The sequence below is a fragment of the Enhydra lutris genome, unplaced genomic scaffold (genome assembly GCF_002288905.1).
Source record: "Enhydra lutris kenyoni isolate GAN:26980312 unplaced genomic scaffold, ASM228890v2 scaffoldscaffold35, whole genome shotgun sequence".
NCBI lineage: Eukaryota > Metazoa > Chordata > Mammalia > Carnivora > Mustelidae > Enhydra > Enhydra lutris.
Window position 1 is genome coordinate 12,917,154 of NW_019154119.1, and position 6,316 is coordinate 12,923,469.

A 6,316-nucleotide genomic window follows, 5' to 3' on the forward strand; every position below is an offset into this window, starting at 1 on the left:
TTCAACTCTTTCAATTAAAAAAATAACAAAATTGGGACACCTGGGTGGCTCAGTTGCTTGAGCATCTGCCTTCAGCTCAGGTCATGATCTCAGGGTCCTAGGATGGAGTCCTGCCTCAGGCTTCCTACTCAGCAGGGAGTCTGCTTCTTCCTCTGCCCCTACCCCCTGCTCATACTCGCTCGCACACTCTCTCTCTTTCTCTCTCTCTCTCACATACATAAAAACAAAACAAAACAAAAAACTTTTAAAAATTTAGGGGTTCATCACTGACAACTCCTTATCTGTAAAGGAGATTAAGGAATTCCCCCTCTACCATTCCATCCCTCCCAAGAAGGGCTGTCATTTGGGCCAAGGTCTAACTAGAGTCTTAGTGTTAGGGACTTGAGCTTTCAGGAGAGTGATTGAAAGTTCAAAAGCTCCATATGTCTTGAAACATTCTCCCTTTTAATTTGATCCTTTGGGTGATATGTCACATTGCTCCTCCTTTATATTTTCCATCTGTGATACTAATGAGTTAAAGTGGGGCTGGGGCTCTATTTAAAAAGCTAAGTGGAAATTAAAGGAGAACTCCAAAAAGGCAAAGTGGGAAGGGTTCCAGTTAAGTGACTTTAAAAGTCTGAGACCTCAGCAGGCAATAGTGTATACCATTATTTATTTTTATATTCTTCAAACTAAGGGATTTATGAAGTCAAGCATGGGGACCAGTATGGCCATATTAAACTGTTAATTTAGGGTCTCTGTGCTTGGCTCAGTCATCCTTGAGAAGATGGCTAAATAAATACATAATACATTTTGTATCAATAACTGATACAACACATTTTATCATTTATACACTGCTTCTACATCTGTTTTTACAGCTGCTGTCAGCAAAGTCTATGAGTTATAAGTTATTCTCAGTTTACGGTTTAGAAGAATGTGTTGGGAAAGTTTAAGAGACATACCCAAGGTCACTAAACTGACCAGAGATCACAAATTCACAAAAATCAGCTCTTCTATTCCTTTATTTTATGTTCTTTCTATGTTGGAGAAAAGACCAATGTGGCAAGTAGACAAAACTGCCACATGTAAAAGTTATATTTACAATAGAAATACGATAGAAATTATGTTTTCAGGCAAATTGAAAACTAATACATATGAAGACGATTCTGTATTTTAAGTCAACAGCTTATTAAAATTCCTAAAATAGAAGTGAGAATCCTTACATGCACTGTGTGAGGGTTTCCTAGGTTAAGCTAATCATATTTATGTATTGCAATATTCAAAATTCTCAAATTGCCCACAAATAATTTAATACATCTGACCTGCATGGCTGCAAGCACTGCCAAAGTTCATTTGTGAATTTGCATTATCGTCTAGAATATAATGTTACATAGAGCTAATCCAAATGTTGATTTTTTTTTTCTTTCTACACTTCCCTTTGAATGTCAAACAGATGGCCCAATTTGGGTTAACAATAAAGACCTTTGAAGTGTGAGTTAAGAATACCTTAAAGGGGGCGCCTGTGTGGCTCAGTGGGTTAAGCCGCTGCTTTCGGCTCAGGTCATGATCTCAGGGTCCTGGGATCGAGTCCCGCATTGGGCTCTCTGCTCAGCAGGGAGCCTGCTTCCCTCTCTCTCTCTCTCTCTGCCTGCCTTTCTGTCTACTTGTGATCTCTCTCTGTCAAATAAATAAATAAAATCTTTAAAAAAAAAAAAAGAATACCTTAAAGGACTTAGGGTATCCATTGCTTCAAAGTATACAATGTAGTAAAACAAAACAAAGTTGTTTTTAAAGAAGTCTCGGGAGTAACCAACCTACCCTCGTTGTGTACAGTCTATCACATACAAATTTAGAACGCAATTTAAAAAAAAAAATCTCCCTTCCAAAGTTTTGTTGTGACACTGTTTCTGGAACTTCCTCAGCCTGCTGTACAGAGATGAAATATCCAAGGCCCATGGTTTTGCTAAGTTATGGAGAAGAGAGATAAAAATGTGTAAAATTAAAGTGGCTCCAAAGTGTGAGACAGAGAACTGGAGATAAGGAAATTATGGAGAGAAAGAGTTACAGGAATCTACAAAAGTTCTCAAGTCATTGTCTGAACTTCACAAGACTAGTCAAAGCACAACTGCCAAGACAGAATGATTACAGGTGGATATTAAAATGAACAGTTTCTAGAATTCACCCATTTTAGTTCTCCCCAGCCAGAGTGCAGAGACCTTAGTGTGTACTTGGGCCCCAGTAGAAGCCTTAGGTGGGTCAACCTCAGTAGGAAGGTTAACCTCCTTATAATATGGAGTAAGACTGCTAACAATGTGTCCTGAAAAGCTTTAGAAACAAGTCTCAAAAGACTATGAGAACACAAATCAACACTCTTTTTTAAAAAATTTAATTTAATTTAATTTTTTTCAGTGTTCCAAAATTCATTGTTTATGTACAATACCCAGTGTTCCATGCAACATGTGCCCTCCTTAATACCTACCACCAGCCTCACCCCAGTGCATCCCCCCTGCCAAAACCCTCAGTTTGTTTCTCAGAGTCCACAGTCCCTCATGGTTTATCTCCCCCTCTGATTTCCACACACCAACACTCTTTAAATAATGCAACCAACTAAAGCACTTAAAAAGATACCATTTTCCTTATTCATTCATCTGTTGAAGGGCATCTTGATACTTTCCACAGTTTGGCAACTGTGGCCATTGCTGCTATGAACATTGGGGTACAATTGACCCTTCTTTTCACTACATCTGTATCTTTGGAGTAAATACCCACTAGTGCAATTGCAGGGTCATAGGGAAGCTCTATTTTTAATCTCTTAAGGAATCTCCACACTGTTTTCCAAAGTGGCTGCACCAACTTGTATTCCCACAAACAGTGTAAGAGGGTTCCTCTTTCTTCACATCCTCTCCAACACACATTGTTTCCTGTCTTGTTCATTTTGGCCATTCTAACTGGTGTAAGGTGGTATCTCAATGTGGTTTTGATTTGAATCTCCCTGATGGCTAGTGATGATGAACATTTTTTCATGTGTCTGATAGCCATTTGTATGTCTTCATTGGAGAAGTGCCTGTTCTTATCTTCTGCCCATTTTTTGATATGATTATCTGTTTTGTGTGTGTTGAGTTTGAGAAGTTCTTTATAGATCCTGGATATCAGCCCTTTGTCTGTACTGTCATTTACGAATATCTTCTCCCATTCCGTGGGTTGCCTCTTTGTTTTGTTGACTGTTTTGTTTGCTGTGCAGAAGCTTTTGATCTTGATGAAGTCCCAAAAATTCATTTTTGCTTTTGTTTCCTTTGCCTTTGGAAACATATCTTGAAAGAATTTGTTGTGGCTGATGTTGAAGAGGTTACTGTCTATGGTCTCCTCTATGATTCTGATGGATTCCTGCCTCACGTTGAGGTCTTTTATCCATTTCAAGTTTATCTTTGTGTATGGTGTAAGAGAGTATGGAGTATTATGGAGTATTATGGAGTATTATGCCTTCATCAGAAAGGATGAATACCCAACTTTTGTAGCAACATGGATGGGACTGGAAGAGATTATGCTGAGTGAAATAAGTCAAGCAGAGAGAGTTAATTATCATATGGTTTTGCTTATTTGTGGAGCATAAGAAATAACACAGAGGACATGGGGAGATGGAGAAGAGAAGGGAGTTGGGAGAAATTGGAGGGGGAGACGAACCATGAGAGACTATGGACTCTGAAAAATAATCTGAGGGTTTTGGAGGGGCTGGGGATGGGAGGTTGGGTGAGCCTGGTGGGGGGTATTATGGAGGGCACATATTGCATGGAACACTGGGTGTGGTACATAAACAATGAATTCTGGAACACTGAAAAGAAATTTTAAAATAAGTAAAAATTTTAAAAAAAGATACCATTTTAAAAGCTAATAGTTAATAAAAATAATAAATCATAAAAATATAAATTATAAAATATTTAAAATAAAAATAATAAAAGACCTATATACATGAGAAAAATCAGTCAGTTGAAACAAGCAAAATTAACAGATATAATGAGATTAGTAGGCAAGGACTTTAAAACAGACGTTATAAATATCTTGAAAGCTATAAAGAAAATCCTAAAGATATCAAAAATAGAATATGTAAAAAGAAATAATATAAAATAGAAAAGAATAGATAAAATAATAGGATATATAAAAAGAAAAAAATATAATTTTCTAGATGTGAAAAAATATAGTATCTAATATGAAAAATATCCTAGATGGGCTTAATAGACTATTAGTGACCAAAGAAGAAAATTAATGAACTTGAAGACAAAGCAATAGACATTAATAAACTGACACCCAATGATAAAAGATAATACTTGGAAATTGAATAGAGCTTCACTGACTTGGGAGATAATATCAAGTGTTTTGATATATGAACACTTGTGTCACAAAAAAACAAAAGAGGTACAAAAAAAATTCTTTTAAGGAATAACAGCCACAGTTTTAAAATTATAGGACTACTAATGCACACATGTATAATGTTAAATTAAACACACATTGGATAAACTCCAAAAAGTTGTAAAACAAATGGTATCATATATTTTTTAAAGATTTTACTTACTTATTTGAGAGAGGAAGAGAGAGCAATTGTGAGCAAGGAGTTGGGGGTGGAGGAGAGGAAACAGAAGGAGAGAGAGAGAGAATTCCAAGCAGACTCTGCACTGAGCATGGAGCCCCACACGGGGCTTGATCTCACAACACTGAGATCATGAGCTGAGCTGAAACCAAGAGTTGGATGCTTAACTGACTGAGCCACCCCTGCATACAAACAGGAGATAGCATATTAAAAACATCTAAAAGAAGAGTAAAGAAAAGAAAAATTTTAAAAGAAGGTCTGAGTGAAAAAAAGATATATTATTTAGAAGGAAACAAGGATATACATTTTTTGTGGTTTATCAGAAACTCTGTGAAGTCTGAAGAGAAATAGATATTAAAGAGCTGGGAAGAAAAGACCCTCCAATAGAATTTCATACACAGGAAAAACTTATATCAAAATGAAGGAAAATAAGGTTGGTTTTTTTTTTCATACATTAATTCATTATTGATGGACCTATAGTAAAAAAATGTTAAGGATAACTCTTTAGGCAGAAGGAAATTCACAGATAGCAAAGACCTACATGAAAGAATAAATAACACTCGAAATGGTAAATATGTGGTAATGATAAACTATTTTTTCCATGTTAAATTTAGTCCACCATCTTAGGCATCATGCTTAAGTTTGAAATTATAAAGGATCCTTCTGAAGTCCCTGACTAATGCATGTAATAACCTCAGGAAAGGAAAGAAATCTCTAATCATGTCGAAAGACCTTGTAATAGTGTACACTTATTATATTATCACTGGAAAATCTTTTAACTTATATGACCATTTTCATCATGGGCAAAACAGGATAAGATTAGCTTTGCCATGTGTCTCCCAGAATAGACATGAGAATAAAGAAGTACAGTCAAGGAAAGGGATCCTTTAAAATGCTTAACCAATACAAAATTCTCAAATTGCCAGTCCTCTACACATGGTAAATTAGGAGATATTTTTATGTAGTGAAATTTCAAATATGCAAACAATGGATACTATCCATGTGCTCAGAGGGTACGTAGTATGGCAGGACATATAGTGATTAAGCAGAAACTTCACTAATAAATGTCACAGGAGGTGGCAGGTAGACACATGGGAGCTTATTAGACAGTGGACATAATACTGAATTGGGATTCATGTAAACAGAGGGCTGGCAAGATTTTGCTAAGAATTAATGATATAATGCCAAGAAGTTATTTTACCAATGAGGTCCACAGTGAGAAAATTTCTCAGCGAAGATCCCTCTGGGTCTAAATGTCAGGTGGTTATTTATTTTAAAACATTAACATGATAACTTGAAGTTATAGGTATTGCCTATTGGTTGTCAAACCCTTTCATGGAAGAGGATATATTTTATTTTCATACATTTAGACAAACATTTTAAAAGTAACATGCATAAGTGGTTGAAATTAATAAATGATGTAGAAAGGTATAAAATGCTAAGCAAATTTATGTGTATATATAACATGATTTTATATATTTTTTATTTAAATATTTTTATCGATTTATTAGGGAGAGAGAAAGAGAGTGAGCACACGTGTGTGCACATGAGCAGTGGGAGAGAAACTTAAAGCAGATTCCCTGCTGAGTGCAGAGCCCTACATGGAGCTCAATCTCACAACCCTGAGATCATGACTTGAGCTAAAACCAAGGGTCAGATGCTTAGCTGACTGAGCCACCCAGGCACCACTATGTTTTATCTATATCTATATCTATATCTATATCTATATCTATATCTATATCTATATCTATATCT